General features: G+C 48.7%; 1 long non-coding RNA gene across 1 annotated transcript; it reads right to left on the reverse strand.

Moving 5' to 3' along the window:
* Window positions 1-14154: 14154 nt before the first annotated feature.
* Window positions 14155-14988, reverse strand: LOC134157126 (uncharacterized). Its single transcript, XR_009962193.1, has 2 exons — window positions 14606-14988; window positions 14155-14250 (listed from the first exon to the last, which is right to left on the reverse strand). It is a non-coding gene; the product is annotated as an uncharacterized LOC134157126 (long non-coding RNA).
* Between the last annotated feature and the right edge of the window lie 1711 nt (window positions 14989-16699).

Below are 16699 nucleotides of genomic sequence, written 5' to 3' on the forward strand. Positions count from 1 at the left end.
CACTGGAAAACATGAATAAGAAGGTGCAAGGAGGTGCTGTATTGCTGCCCCAGGGTAACACCAGCACCGAGCCGTGCTTCAGTCACCCAAAATACACAGTCAAAGATGCAAAGCTGGACCAAACTGCTGCCTCTGATCACGGACTGAAGGATACCAGCATTTCCCAGGAGAAAACAAGTATGATCTACTCTAGCCGAGGGGAACTGCACCTCCATGAGTGTTTTTCCTCCAGGGTTGTATCCAGAAACACAAGCAGCAGCTTGAGACACAGATCTGCTGAAGACCCATCTGAAACCTGCATGTCTGATCCTTGCAGCGTGTTTTTTCTTGCAGTGCTTATTACACCCGAGACACAGGCTTTTCATTTTGAGCAACTCAGTGTTAACACACCTTGTTAAATCTGCTCTGGCATCAGAATGGGAGTTTGGGGATGCCCAGCCCCAGGAGCAATGCTGGTGACTATACTTCATGACTCTACTTGATTCGATTGCTTTTATTTCACTTCCCCTTCCATCCTACCTGCTCAGTCCCGAACAGGGAAGCAGGACACCCACCCGAGAGCGCACTCCGACAAAGGGGATGTCCCTCCCTTGGAGACAGGGCTGTCTCTGCAGCACATGTGTTTAACTTTCCCATGAAAGAGGCTGACAGAATAAAGCAGGGACTTTCCTTCAGCCTTAGAGACAAATGGGGCTGCCTAAAAGAAAATTCAACCTACCCAAACCTCATAAAATCTGAAAATTTGCACCTAAAATTTAAATCCAAATCTGGGTTCTATATCTCCTGAACAGTTTCTGCCTTTTCACCCAATTGAACCAAGCCCACCAGCCTCAAAAGTCAGTTTCCTACCTACAACTTGGACCCAGCTCTACAGAGCAGAACAAGGAGCCACAGCACTGAGCGCAGCACAGGTGGAGACGGAGACTTCTGCAAAACGTGGCTACGCTTCAGTTCCTCTCCTGTACCCCTTTCCATTTCAGCCTTCCTCCACCACTTTAACTCAGATGAGCACAGCAAATACCCACAGCCATCTTGGTGAGAGCCCGTGTGTGTAAATCACCCTAGAGCCAGCATGGAGGTGTTTTTGCAGAGCTGACAATTCGGGTTGTCTAGTTTTAGGTACCCACAGTGAGGTCTGAAAGAGGCCTGAGATGCCCTGATGTTGGGCTCAATTCAAACCAGGCCATCTAATATATTTGGATATATGGAAAAATCTCAAGCTTCTGGAAAAGAATTACACATGTCCTCTGGACAATTGAGCTAGGTCATATCACACATGAAAGTGTGGCCCAGGGTGTTCAGCCTCTCCCTTCAGGTGAGAGCAGAGTGGAAAACAAGATGTACGCAACAACTTCTTGCAAGCAAAAGTTGATTATTTAAGTTCACTTGGAAGAGTGAGCAATATTAACTGCCTGCACCTTGGCCCTGTGCAGGAAAACGTATTTACAGAAGTACCTGAATTGTTCATCTCAGTTCAGTTCCCATCACCTTTTCCCTGCCATTAAACAGTGAAGTTTTATCCAACAGTCCACAGGGACAACATGACAACACAACAAACAGCAGAGCCACGATGTGCTAAGACACCTATTGCCAAGGAGCTGAGGACAGACCTTTGCTCTCTCGGGTTTGGGCAGCATTTTATAACACTTTCGGTGAGCTCCATCTCCTAGTGAAACTGCAGCTTACTTAAACTGTCCTCCAGCAAGCACCTGGAGCACCATGCCTAACAAGCAGCAGAACACTGACCTGAAAAGGAGCAGAACAGAAAATGCTCCCGAAAAGGAGAAGTACAGGCACTTCTGAAGGTGCAGCTACAAAGCAGAAGTGGCTCAGTCTCTGCTGTATTCTTTCCCCTATCACTTTCACTGATAGTTCCTACATTAGCATTACCTTTACCACCTAAATGCAAACGCAACAAGGCACATCGTCTGTATTTTAGACCAGCCTTCACAAACCTCTTCCTTACTCCCAGTGGGGAGCTGATGGCTACAGCCTGCCGAAGGGGGCTCCTGCAAGCATCCCATGGGAATGATGGTCCACCTTGCTGCTGCCCGCTTCTCCAAGGTCATCCCACCCGCCAGTGGAGCATTGCCACAACACCATGGTCCTGCTGCTCACCTTTTGAGATGTGTTGCCATGGCACCAGGGGACAAATCACTTCTTGCCTCTCCCCTGCAGATCTCTCCAGCAGAGCCAGGCCTGGACCTGCAACCTTGGCTATTTTTAGCCCCGTGCTGCATAATGCAGAAGTTGATGCCCATCTGCACATCTTCATTAGTCAGCCACTTCCAGGTGCTCAGTGAAAGAAGCAGACAAATCAGAGACATGAGAAAGGCTGGGATCAAACAGTGACTGAGGGCAGCTGCTTCTCATGCATTTTGGTGAAGAACTGTCTCTCAGTTTCACCTCAAATACACTATAATGGAGCTTGATGAAAAGGGATCTTTGTACCCTATGAGCTGGAGGGACTTGGACCCATCAGCATCCTTCCCTGAGGTGCCCACACCGCCCAAGACATCCAGGCACAATGTCAGGAGGCTGGCTTCCCTCCTACCTTCCCTCAACCCATGACCTGCTCCTGAAGCCCATCTTGTGCCACCCTGGCAGGGGTGGACCAGCACAGGAGGTCCTGAGGGGTAATTGAGGACTTCAGATAGAGACCATGAGGGATGTTTCCATCCCTAGGCTAGCCTCAAGCTAGCAGCATGCCCAGGGCACATCACACCAATCCAGCCAGCATTTGGGTGACAGTATAAACCCCTATAGCTGTCCAAAGCTTCAGGGAAGGTGATAGTGCCCGAGATGCCCTTAGAAAGGTGTCCCACATCAGTCTTTAGGAAGAGCTGAAATGCACTGGAGAGCAGTGCCACGTGATGAAGTCCCATTCTGTGCTGGAAGGGTTGGACGCCTCCTGCCCAGCCCACCCTGGTATGTAAACTGCCAACGTGCTGAAGCAGGAAACCTTGTTATTAAAAGTAATTCAGAATAACAGGCTCTTTTTCACATGTCGAAATGAAAGCAGTGTTACAGACTCACAAACATCCGTACTTTGCAAGGATATGCTTACACTATTGAGCGCTAAGGGCAAATCAGCCATATCCTTGGTGCTCCTGTCCCGTGGGACATACAGTGGGGTATATGGGTACGCCCCCAGGCAGCCTGCATCCTAAATTCACTGGTTTACACCAAGCTCAAGAACAGCTTCTTTAGCAGCAAACCCGGGCTCTGGGCTGGCAAACCCACAGTGCTTGGGGTGCTCTGATTGAGAGGTCTGGTGTAATGCATCAGGGAACCAGCTTTAGGCTCAAGTGTGCTCAGAGCAGAAGTGGGTGCTTGGGTCTGAGGCTGCTGCACAGATTTCTCTCCCCATCTCAGAATCAAAAGATTGTAACACGGGTTTCATCTCCCCATCTCCCCATCAGAGAGAAAACGTGAAGAGTGGAGATGCTGACACAGCCTAATTCCCTCCAGTGTCTCTCAGCCGTCACCCAGCCAAAAGAGAGCGAAGTGGCCCTTGGGCAGCCTGGAGACAGATGTGCTGTTCCTGTTCATCCCATTCCTGCTCTGCTAAGGTCAGCCAGGCTTGCAAAATAACGTACTGCTGGCCAGGTCCTTGTGCAAGGTCTGACACCAGGACAGGTTTTAGAGGAACCCCTTGCACGTGAGGGCTCACGCTATCTCTGGTGCATAAGGGTGTAACTCCACAGACACCCAAAACCCAGGCTGATTCACACCAGCTGCAGAACCAATTACTGCAGCAGTGCTGCCTCACTCCATATTGTTCTTGTTTTGCATAATGTCAGGGGAGCAAATCAAGGCCATGTGAGGGTCTGCGCTACATCACTCACTGTGATTTAGGAAACATGAAGCACTGCAGGCATGTGTGATTATATGAGGCACCAGCGTACAGAACAGAACCAGTAGGTCAAAGATGGCACTAAAACCCCTACCACCAAACCTGAAATGAGCTGTTAGAGGTCAACCTGCTGCTAAAAGGAGCTTCCTCACAAGCAATTATTTGAATCCTGGTGCCCACAAGTTCATGCCACCTGCAATATGCTCTGCTTTGAGTGGGCTTTTTAGCTTAATGAGTACTGTGCTTCCTCCCTGTGCCCAAAGAGACCAAGCTAGTGTTAAACTGCTAAGCAGGGCGACAGCCACGCTGAGAGGTGGGAGCAAAGGGGAGGCTCAGCTCCAGCCAGGCAGGAGTATTCCCACTGGCACAGAAAGTGGGAGCCGCAGAGCCAGCTGGGGTCAGCAAGATCATTTCACACGATGTCTCATCAGACATTGCCAGAGGCACTGGTGGACTTCCAGGTGTTGCAAAAGGATCACATCCCTATCAATGACACCCACCAGTAGGACTTCTTCCTGCAATGCATCATTTCCCCAGCCCTGATGACCCATGGCTGAATCAGTGACCTGATGAGGAGAAGCATCACAGCCTGAGCACCCCAGCTCATGCCTACATGCAGTATCCCAGCACAGCATTCAATAAGGACGTCCTCAGCCACCTTTTCTGGCTTCCTTGCTCAGAGATGGAGATGCAGAGGGAAGCCTAATGGCAAAGAAGGATCTGGGAGTTGAATTCAGGCAGCTGAAAAGAATTGGCCCACAGCCTTCACCATTGCATGCTGGAATTGTTTGTTTATCTTCTTGCTTCCTCTATAAACCAACTCATCCCAGCTGGGCCATCAGGAAAGGAACAATAGCCATATATTTTTAGGATCTATCTGTGAATCACTGGTGACCAGTTTTTCCATTTTGTCACCCAGACCATTCTGTTTTAGCAAGAGACCCTGCAAAGCAGTCCAAGTGTGCAGGGAAGGGGTAGTCCTGGCAGTCAGGGTTCCCCCCGAGGGCCCAACATCCCCAGCCCTCACGCCATTGCATTTGTGCTACCTCCAAGAAGCAAGGCACCACAGGGACCTCCAAGTGGGTTATATATGGCTATGGGTATATGGCCACAGGAGTTACCTGTAACCTGCTGGATATGTGGATATCCAAGCCCTGCTTGTGATACAGAAGGTTTCAGACAGGTTTTTACCCCTATTGCAGCATCCTTGACTGCACAACAGAGACACTCAAAGGCTGCCACAGCCCAGGAGGTGAGTTCTTGGTGTGACAAGCAAGCTGCTTGCTCATGAAGACCTGCAAGTTAACAATGCAATTCCACAGCCTAAATATAACACGACAGAAAGTCCCGTTCCAAACACGGCAATCTGGTACCTCAGGGGACTGTCAGAGGCAGGAACAGCCCAGCTACAATACACAGGCATCTGTTCAAAACCATGATGAGAGCAACTTTTTGGCCCTGTCAGTCCCCAGGGCCCACTGCTTGCATGCACCACTGAGTAACCTTGGTGCTACCATGAGGTCTTCAGCAGGAGACGAAGAAAGCAAAAACATCACACAAGCCAAGCCTCCTACTTTTCCTCCATCACTTCAGCCAGTGGCAACATCAGGGAAGAAATTAGGGGTGGATTTCAAAAGCCCTTATAGTAAGTTAGAAGCACAAGTCCTGCTGCCTGTGAAACACTGAGGAGTGGATGGGAATAATTGCTCCTTAAAAAAAGAGAGAGAAAAGATGACTAGGTCACAGACTCCCCCCTTCCCAATCTCTTCCACCAAGTGTTCTCTGGAGCTGTAACTCTCAGTAAACTGCAGATTTAAGCCACAAAGCTCCTTTTCAGCAGCAGTTCTTTTCTTATGTTCCTAGGTGAGGTAGCATAGGTGCAGACGGAGGAAGAGATTTGTTGCTGCTTGATTGGAGCATCACAAGAAATCCTGCCTGCTTGTTCTTAATCAGAATTCCATCACCCAGGCTTCTAACACAGCTTTCGTGTTAGCTCTGGGGAATCTCCATCCTGTGGTTTTCCCAGGTCTATCTCACCCTCCTTACTGCTTCGTACTGAGGTCTTTAGGGAAGGTGTTTTATCTTCTCCATGCTCAGGGGCAGGTCTCAGGTGCTCATCTTGCCCCAGCCCTCTCCCACTTTGCATAGCACTGATTCATACGCAACACAGGCACATCCCATATTTCACATGAATCATTCCCTTTTCAGCTCATGTTCCCAGTGATAAAATTTTTGTGGAGCAGTTTTATTCTATTAGCCCACAAAACACTCCATTACTCAAGCCTTTCCCAGATCATCTAGTCTGTTTCTCTAAGGAAGCTTTTTCCACAGTGATGCCTTATAATAAATCCCTTTCCGTTCTAAAATGCAGGGGTGGAAGGATGCGGGGGAAATGAGCCTAGCACCAAAGGGATGGTTTCACACAGCTGTTTCCCATCGCCTTACACTCAGCAATTAATAGTTCTGAGAACATACATGGATAAGAGAGCAGATAAAGCCTATAAAAGTATGTTTCTTTCTTCCTATACATATAAAAGTGCAGCACAGGGAGAGCACTTACCTTCACGGCTCTCTACCTGTGCACATCCGCATACATGCATGCAAAAGCACAGATAGTATCTGCTATAGTCCTGCCCAGCCTTCACGCTGCTCTCAAGCTCACCTATCCCAGTGTGCACAAGCTATCATCCCCCAGGGTGTCTGTCACGGCCCCTCTGAGTCAGGAGCAGGGAAACCAAAGAGAAGCACATCAGTTTGTGCCTCCCAAAATACCAGACTGGTTTGGGTTGGAAGGGACCTTAAAGCTCATCCAGTTCCAGCCCCCTGCCACGGGCAGGGACACCTTCCACTAGACCAGGTTGCTCCAAGCCCCCTCCAACCTGGCCTTGAACACTGCGAGGGATGGGGCAGCCACAGCTTCTCTGGGCACCCTGTGCCAGGGCCTCAGCACCCTCAGAGTGAAAATGAGGACATCCCATTGCAGCATCACAAGGAGTCAGAGGAAAAGGGCAGCCACCCTCGCAGCTTCCAGACACAAAACCAAACACAAAATGAAAACCAACCCCCCACACACACATGCTCAGAAGTGTTTACTTTTCTTAAATCTTCCATTCTGGACCCTGGCCAGGGAGTAAACCCCTTGTTTTGGAAAACACTGAGCAAATTTCAGCAAGCGTAGGGGAAGTGTTACCCTTCCAAAGCACGACTCCTGAAAGAGCCGTTCTTACACATCCTTAAACCGATGAGGAGTTTGAGAACACTAAAAATGAAAGAAAGAAAAAGCAAAGGCAGGACATGCTATTATGTCAGCAGAGAGCCCTTAATGCCCCTTTAGGAGCAGTATCCGAGCATGACCTTAAAAGAGCAGCTCTGGACAGCAGTGGGTACCACTGCCATGGCTTGCAGGCCAGCTCTCCCTGCTGCTGGCCCCGAGGCAGGCAGTTGCCTGTGCACCCAGGGTCCTAGGCACACGTCAGACCTCCCTTGGTCGATCAGAGCAGACAAGCAACTCCAAACTCCCCTTACAAGCCTGTAGCAAAACGGATAAAAGAGCTCAATGTGACTTTAAGAGAGAAAGCTGGGCTTGGGTTTTACCCAGCCCATACCAATTGCACCGGGTGCTGAGGCTTGCGATATGGAAAGGACACTGAAAAGGCAGGAACAACTCAGAAGCTGTAAAGAGAAGAAAAACCCTGTTGTGTTTGGTCAGAGCTTCTTTGCTTTCATAGAGGCACAAACAGGACTCTTCTCCAGGACAGAAATATGGCAAACACATAAAAACTGGCCAGGTTAGGCTAAATGGCAGAGTATCGGACGGATGCTCCTCCCTGCCTTTGGCTGTTTGAAAGGAGCCCCGATTTCACAGTAGAAACACAGCTTTGATACTGAAGCTCCCTGGAACACAGGCAGCCCTGTGGCCAGGGTGCCCTCAGGAGACCAGACCCATCGAGAGGTCCTCTGCAAAGCAAAGCCTGCTCCTTTCCATCAGCACAGGAGGGGACTTTGCTCAGAGACTGCTGAACCAGAACATGTAAGAACCTCTCCTTAAGCACAGTGTAGCCTTTGGGGAGGGCAAGGGCAAACGGAAAAAATAAGAAATAAAAATAATAAAAATAGAATAAAGATATAAATAATGATAAAAATAAAAATAATGATTAAAAATAATGATAAAAATAAAATTAATAAAAATAAAGATAAACTTCACACACACCCCCACAAGGAAGTGGAGACTGTAGGATACCAGCTGTTAAGTATTTCCATGTTTTTTAGTGTGCACTGCCCTGCCATTCCCAACCTAGCAGTGTGGAAAAGAGCCTGAGAACAAGATATCCCATAAAAGCATCCTCCCTCCCAAGCCAGATCAGCTCCTCCTACAGTATCCCTTGCCTTAGGAAACCTCACTCCATGTTGTCAGTTGAGACTTGCTGGTGCCTCTTTTATACCCCCTGCTTTTTACTCCCCCCTTTTTCTCCCCCCTCCAAACTTTTGGTTTTATGAGCTTCTTGTTGAGATCATAAAATACTCAGTTGGAGGATTATAAATTCCCAAGGAGGTGCTCTTTGAAGGGAGCTTTTCTTCTTACAATTAAATTAATTAAAAGAAAGGGGAGAGGGGGGAAAATCCCCACCCCTCCCTCTCTTGCAAGCACCCTCCTGTTTTGCAGCTCAACGTCTAGGTAAGGATCTAGGTCCCTACGTATCATAGAATCATAGAATAGTTAGGGTTGGAAAGGACCTTAAGATCATCTAGTTCCAACCCCCCCTGCCATGGGCAGGCACACCTCACACTAAACCATATCACTCAAGGCCTCGTCCAACCTGGCCTTGAACACTGCCAGGGATGGAGCATTCACAACCTCCCTGGGCAACCCATTCCAGTGCCTCACCACCCTTACAGGAAAGAATTTCCTCCTTATATCCAATCTAAACTTCCCCTGTTTAAGTTTTAACCCGTTACCCCTTGTCCTATCACTACAGTCCCTAATGAAGAGTCCCTCGCCAGCATCCCTATGGGCCCCCTTCAGATACTGGAAGGCTGCTATGAGGTCTCCACGCAGCCTTCTCTTCTCCAGGCTGAACAGCCCCAACTTTCTCAGCCTGTCTTCAAACAGGAGGTGCTCCAGTCCCCTGATCATCCTTGTGGCCCTCCTCTGGACTTGTTCCGACAGTTCCATGTCCTTTTTGTGTTGAGGACACCAGAATTGCACACAACACTCCAGGTGAGGTCTCACGACCTCATCTTGTCCCTTAGGCTGAATTAGAGCACTGCAGGTAGAGATGAGCTTCAGCCAGCCCCATGCTGGGTCTCAGGTCCAAGGAAAGCAATTTGGTTTGGAGTTTTGCAGGGATAACAACTGCCTGTTCATGCTGGGTCAAGCTTCCTATGGCGCTCGTGTCAGGAAGCACAGGGCAGTCAGCTGGAGCTGAGGATGCCTTGCTTCACCTTTTTATCAGGAAGCCTATAAACACTACATGGAGAGACCACCACCAGGCTTATGGGGGATGCTCAAAGGCCAAACTCTTTGCCTCTCCATGCATGGTGGTAACATGTGGTCCCCTCCCAGTACACACACTTGATTTAACCTGGTGCTACAACTACCACACAGTCATTGTCCCACACCTTTCAGGACAACCGCTGGTTTGGAAGCTGGAAAAAACTAAGACACAGGAGCTGTATCACAACTTACCTAGTGACAAGCAGAGCTGAGCTGCTCCCCATCCTCTGGCTTTTGGGCAAGTTGAGGCTGCTGCTTGTTGCCTGCTGGGTTTGATTCAATTTAATCACATCCTGCCTACAGGAAGAGCTAAGAGGGCACGACTGCCCCTTTAGGTAAGGAACAGCCTGCTGGGATTTGGGGCACTTGAGCTAAATCTTGCAACCTTTACTCAAGCAAGCCCTCAGCTGAGAAGCATTCCTATCCTGCAGCCTTAATTGGCTTATTTAAGATTAACAAGACCAGCTGAGTCAGCAAGGGAACACAGGGGGCTTTCCCCCATCCTCTTCAAACAAGCTGTATCCATTCCCAGGGCCTTGCAAGCTTTGACTTGGCTCCAGACTAACTCCAAACCCAGACGATGGCACAGGAGCTGTGGCTGACTAATCTGAAGCTGCTACTGTAAAATGCTGCTGTAGGCTCTGGCTCTAGCAAGGAAGGGGGGGCGAGGGGTTCCTGACTGCCTTGGACATCTCCCCACAGCGCTGACCACACATCAAAGGAGGGACCTGAAAATGGCAGGGCTGAGGACAAGAGTTCTGCAAGGCAGATCCCCCGGTCTCCCATTATCGCTGCTTCTTTTAAAAGCAACAATTGTGCGCAAGGAGGAGGAGGAGGTCACATGAAGGATGCCTGAAATTCTTTCCAAACCACAGCCGTTTCTGACCCATCACAGATTTCCCCGCTCACTCTGGCCTGTGAACTCTGGAAAATGCAATTAAAAGAGAAAAAGCAGAGGCCTGAAACCTCTGATTCAGGCGGGCTCTCTGACATTCATTAATCAGCCCATCCTTACACGATGCTGATTCAATAGGAGCGACTGTCTGCTTCCAGCCCCAGTTCATCAAGAGTTCATCAGCCCTCCCTTCTGACAGAAACCGGCCCGAAATCCATGCTGCCTTCCCAGAAGTTAAGGGAGCAGCTTGTTTTAATGCAGCTGAGACACTTGCTGCACTGACAATGGAGATCAGCAGCACTTCATATATGTGCTTTTACGTATAACTTGCCCCTTACAGCATCTTCTTTCTCTAGCTGAATGGAGGGGGGTGAATAGCATTGGCAAGTTTGGAGGTTGGGCTGATGATGGGTCTGGGCAAGAGGATATGGAGGGGTCTGGGGTATGAAAGGCTCTGACGTGTTCAGACCTGGACACAAAATGAAACTGAGCCCTTGGCTCAAAGCTGAGGAGCTGCAGCTGGGAATAGGTGGGGTTTAATGCAAGCAGCCCACCCATTCCAGGGCATTAGCCACCTTCCCCAGTAAATCCATCCCCTACCTGTTTGGTCCCCATGACACCCTGTGGCGTGAGAGGCTGCTGCTGCAGGTCATGCCATACAAAGCTCACCACCTGATCCCCAAGGTAACATTATCACCCTCTGTTTAATACCATTAAGCAGAGCTACCTGCATGGAGCCATCTGTGTAAGGGGAGAACTTCCTGTGGCCACACACCAGGGTGTCTGCTTCCAGCCTGGATCCACCACCGGGCAGGATGGGAATGAGCATCCTCCTGCTCCAGAATGGGAGTTGCTCCAGGTGCTGGTGAAACCAAATGGAGCCCATCTGGCCAGGGTCTGTAGAGAGCATTGGTGATGCAGGGGGTGATGCACCTCTCCCTGTATCCATGGAATGATACCCAGACTTGCTCGCTGTTGAAAGATGGACACAGTACAGCTGGGATGAGACCCAACATCTAACCCTGATACACGGTTTCCACAACAGAGAAATGCTGAAGCTTGACAATTAGAACCAACAGCAATACCGCTTCCTCCAAGATTTAGCCCAGTCCAAGGCTAAAATGTTGTGGGAAGGATTTATTTTTATGTTCTCCACCACACCGCAATTACAGAGCTTTTAAAAACCACCTTCCCAAAAAAATCCCCTGAACATTTCCATACATCTCTGTATTTCAAAGCACAGAATTAAGAGAAAACTGTCATAACGTTGAAAAATAGAAACTCACTCATCTTGGAGCCCACTGGCTTCTACCCCAAGCTCTCAGAGCAGATTTAAAGGGGATTAAGCAACAACCTCCATTTTACAGATAGGGGAACCAAGTTGTATTTTGGATAAGCATCTGAAAGCCACTCAGGCAAAGTCAGTAGCAGCACTGGAAAAGCCATTTGCATCTCCTGACTTCCACAGGTTTGCTACCCTGGGATTAAACAAGGAAAATAGACCTCAAACCAGTCATGAGGGAATGCAGAAAGTGCAGATGAGATGCCAATTAAAAAGATGCTGAATTGGACCCACCAGAACATGCAGTTAAAGCAATTAAATGGCAGAAATGAATAGTTTTGAAGTCTGTGGCTTTGCTGGCAGATTCCTTCCCATGACCTGCACATGATAAAAGGCAGCATGAAGGGTTCCCCTACCTGGGGAGCGGAAGGTGCTGTCAGTGTTACCCAGGCCTGTGTGGAGGAGGCTGGGTGGGCTAAAACACTGTGTCAAGGGCAGGGCTGAGATAGAGGGATCTTAATTTGCCTGTTTTGTTCTTTGTTAAAGTGCTGTGTTCAGAACCCAGTTGCAGCTCTTCAGCTGCAGGAAATGATTTTCACTCCCAGCCCAATGGAGAGCAAACACATCACCTGTGGCGATGGGGAATTATGCAAACACAGGTAGAAAACTCATGGTGGCTATTAGAGACAGACATCCATGTGTAACTCAGGTTATGGCTTCCCCACCTCACACCATTTCTCCACATATAGACTCATAGAATCCCAGGTTGGAAGGGACCTCAAGAATCATCTGGCCCCACATGTCTAGGCCAAGTCCAGACTAAGGATGCTTTAAGGGTGCTTTAAATCATCCTTAAAAGGGGTCCCCTGCATTGCAAGAAACACTAATGTGTATTTGGAAGGGATTTCTCCAGCCACTGGAGGGCTGTTGGGGCAGGAGTAGCTGGGAGGAAGGCTACAAGCCTCCAGGAGCTCAGGTTTTGGGTATTCTAGAAACACTTCACTCTTTGGATGCTCAGCATTGGCTGCCTGTCCAGCCCTGTCATTTGTCTGCCCTAGGAAAGATCAATGCTGGGACCAGCCAGCGGTTGCCACCGCAGGGGCAGTGTACCACGGCTTCAGAGGGCAGCAGCACCACGGGGAAGCATCACTCAACACGCACACCCCTCCAGGGGTACGGTACATAGCTGGGAGTGTAAAAAAACCAAAGAAATAACCCAACAATTCTAAAGCACACCGTAATGTTTCATTTACACCAGCTTGGCTTGTTTGGGGTTTTTTTAAACACATTTCTGTCTACAGCTGTAATTGGATTTGCTGGGCCTAACAGCCGAGTGCCAATTGTGTTTCCATGGAGAAAACAGTAGGTCCAGCTCATTCTCATGTGTGCTCTTATCTCCAGCTCCTCAGAGGCGCTGCCTTTGCCGCTGCCTGAGAAGCATCCTCTCAAAAAGGACAGGAGTCCAGGGAAATAGCCAGGAATACAGAGAAATAATCAGGAATACAGAGAAATAATCAGGAACACAGGGACACGGTGTGCTCACTGCATCCATCACAGCCTTGTACATGGGTTTGTGGCGTTTCCTTCGCAAGCCCTGCCAGAAGCAGACAACGCAGTGCTCCAAAAAGTGGAGCATCCTGTGGAGACCAAGCTTCCGTGGTTCCACTTGAGCCCCTCTTCAGCATCAAAAGTACCTTACGCAATAGAAAATGCAAAGCAGGGGTTCAAGGACTCATGGGAGCTGACATCAGGGAGCTTACACTCCTTTCTCCTTGGTCCAGGCACTTTGACTCTCCCTGCTGTTGGAGCTAGTGGAAAATGCCCACTGCAACCTCCACACAAGTAAGGCATCACTTCAGCCCCCCTCTGTGTGCACTTTCATGTGCAGCACCAAATGAGTGAAGCTGCCCTTCATCTTCAAGGTGGGGCTTCCAGAAACCCACAGCCAGGCCCACTCCCATCTTTTGTGCCTCATTGTTAACAAAACCAGGCTTTGGGAATTGCGATGGGCCTGCTCTGCACCTCAGGAAGCTGCTCTTCACTGACCCCATGCTCCTGAGAGCATCATGTGGTACCCACGAGGCTCACGCGCTTTTCCACATGGAGCAGGGCTGGCAAAACCAGTGCAGTCTGCTTAGGGCTAAGGGTGTCTCCAGCGGCTTTAGGCAGTGGCCTCCCTCTATGTTAGACATCCCTCGACTCCCAGCTTCCTTAGGATACCCTGGCAAAGCTTCTTCAGGAGCACCAATCTGTAACCTATGGCCATTTAACTCTCTACTGAGAGCTGCTGCTAACTCCGCATTCTCCAGACCCCAAAAGGCAAAGTTTGGTGGCTGTGGCACAGCAGGAGGATAAGGCACCCCCCTGCCCATGCCAACATGGTCTCCAGGGTGATTTGTCTGGGGTTTGTCCAAAGCCACAGCATGGTGATGGTCCCACAGCCTTGGCCATCCTGCCTCTCCTTTCCCTGGCATTCACTGCCCCTTGAGCCACCTTTGCAGCCTGGCTGTGGACCCGCTGCTGTGAACGCCAGGCAAAGGGTGTCATCAGTGGTGAGCAGGCTGCACTGTAATTACCCCTTATATAACGCAAACGTGACTGTATTAATAAGCCTTGCAAGACATGCGACCGTCTTACACAACTGTAATTACTCAGGGAGCTCAGCATTTTCCATTGTCGTACAGTTTGCTTTATCTTTTATTATCTTGCTGGGCTGCCAGGCCCTGCAACACAAAGAGAAATGCTTTCTGCAGCTTCACCCGAGCCAGGCGACTGAAAGCTTTGTACCTGCTCCAAAACCATCATGTTTCCCTCCCTTTATTTCCTCAGAGCAGAAAGCCAAAACATACCCAAACACTTGTCATTATTAGTAAGTGCATATGCACAGGGAGGCTTCCCCTCAAAGAAAAACACCCCACCTTTGTGTTGAAAGGGTTATTTCCAAGGAGCTATCTATATTACAGCAATAAAAGATGAGACTAATAGGTGCTTGACACATTGCATGGGGCCAGACCCAGCAAAGCACTTAAGAAAGCAAATAAAGCTCTTAAGCACATTTTCCCATTGACTGGAGCTTACCTTTTATTAAGCACTGAACACGAGCATATGGGTGCTTGCAGAAAGGGGAATTAGGCTCTGACGTGACATCCTGGATCAATCAGATTTTTCCAGTGGCTTCAGCAGCAGCAGGAAAAGTGACTACTCATCAGCCTGTACTGGAATTTGTCCTCATTCCGCGGTGATTGGCACGCTAAAAAGCCTCCATGGGACGACAAGCAGCGCTCCCAGGTCCTCCTGCACTTCATACCATCAACAGTACTCAGGGGTTCCTTAAGTTTCTTTGTCCTCTGGGTCCTGGAGGGTGAAATTTGCTCCCTTTTATTCTCAGTTCCCCAGTACAAAGTCATGATGGGCAACTTCATGTGATTTTTTGTGAGTCTTCCTGGGGTCTGCTGTAACACAGGTCTGCTCAGATAGCAGACATATAATAAAGAATATAAATAATTATATAATAATATAACAATATAATAATACATTGATGCGTCATCACGTTTTTACAAAGCATTCAGGTGGTCACCAAAACTCAAGGGGTCATATTTACTTTGCAAGTTTTGTGCTGAGAAGCAAAGCAGGAAAACATAATAAATAAGGAACCTCTCTCAAAGGGGGCCTTCCAGTGCTGCCTGACCCATGGGCTCAGCCTCCTGCTGATGATGATGTGGACAGAGCTCCATAGGGAGACCTCAAGCCTGGAAATATACCCAAACTCCCAGACCCACTGATGAATGGACACCCTCGAATTCCCCCAACCCCTCCCTTAGAAGTCTCCTTCATGAACTGTTTTGCATAGATGCCATTAAAATAAGGTCCCAGCTGGCAAAATGATCATAGGAAAACTAAAATATTACTTCTATGGACCTGATTCTGATAGCGGCTCGCATCAGCCCCAGACATTTCATCAGTGTCACTACTGATGAGCACCTGCAGAATTGCAACCACAACCAAAGCTAAAAAGAGAAGCAAAATTCATTATTGAAAGCATTTGTGGATGCTTTCCCCCACCCCACCCCCAGAGCATGTACAATTAGCTCTCCTAAGGTCCCTACTGGGGATCATTGCATTAAATACTAGCTTGATGTTGAGTTACAGAAGTGAGTCTATAAAATATTATAAGGCGTGTTAAGCGATGCTCGAAACTAAACTAGGTCAGTTGGGGAATTGGGATTTCTGTTCTCTGGAAGGTCACACACCTCTCCCCTCAAGGGACGTGACAACAAACACAGATATGTAGGAGCTGCCAGGCTGTTGGTCCTGTTCCCTCTCTACCTTGGCCTGCAGTCAGCACTGCCAGATGTTTCACTGCACAGCCCCTCCACCCAAATAGTTTCTTTACACAAGTTTTGGCATTATGCACTTTTCTGCCCCTTTTACTGTTTTAGAGTTCAGTGTGATACAAGTAGGAGAGGAAGTCAGGGAAGAAGGTATAGGGAAGATCCTTATATATGCGTTCAGAAGAGTTTTTACCCTGGAACTAGAACGTATCATCCATGTCCTGGTGCATATGCTTGCCAAAAGGCACAGTAAAAGTGAGAAGAGGACAGAACCAGGCCACAAAAGCAGCTTGAGAGCTGGAGAAGACACTGACAAGGAGGCACCTGAAGAGCCATCTATCTTGTTGTGACAGTGGATTCAGTTACAGTGCATGAGCACATAAATCCAGGCACTGAAAGGCTCCATCGTCAGAAAAAGGGAGAACAAAAAGTAAAATGAGTAGGCTGAAGCTGGACAAACTAAGAAAGAAAGACATGAGCAGTGCAAACTTGAGAGTCAAACACCAAAGGATACAGCAGTTTCCATCTTTTGAGATGGTCAAAGCCAGTTTGGATAGAGGCCTGGAAGATAGGTTTACAGCCAAAAAACAAGCTAACAGACTCAGTGTGTGGTTGCAGGGTCACAAACAAGGGGAAGGTAGGACTGGCCATGTCTCCTCACCTTGTGCTCTGTGTGTGGCAAAGAAGACTCAAGGGAGTTGATTTAGTACAAATCACTGCCCCAAAATGCGTCTATCTGTTCATAAAGCCTGCAGTGCTGTAGAAGCCACCTACAGCAGCTGTCAAGAGAAGACTGATTTAATGGATAAGGGTGTTGAAAGAAAACAGAAACACCCCCAAG

This window comes from Pezoporus occidentalis, unplaced genomic scaffold, assembly GCF_034315485.1.
Source record: "Pezoporus occidentalis ecotype Australia unplaced genomic scaffold, CSIRO_AGI_Poc_V1 ctg93, whole genome shotgun sequence".
Lineage (NCBI taxonomy): Eukaryota > Metazoa > Chordata > Aves > Psittaciformes > Psittacidae > Pezoporus > Pezoporus occidentalis.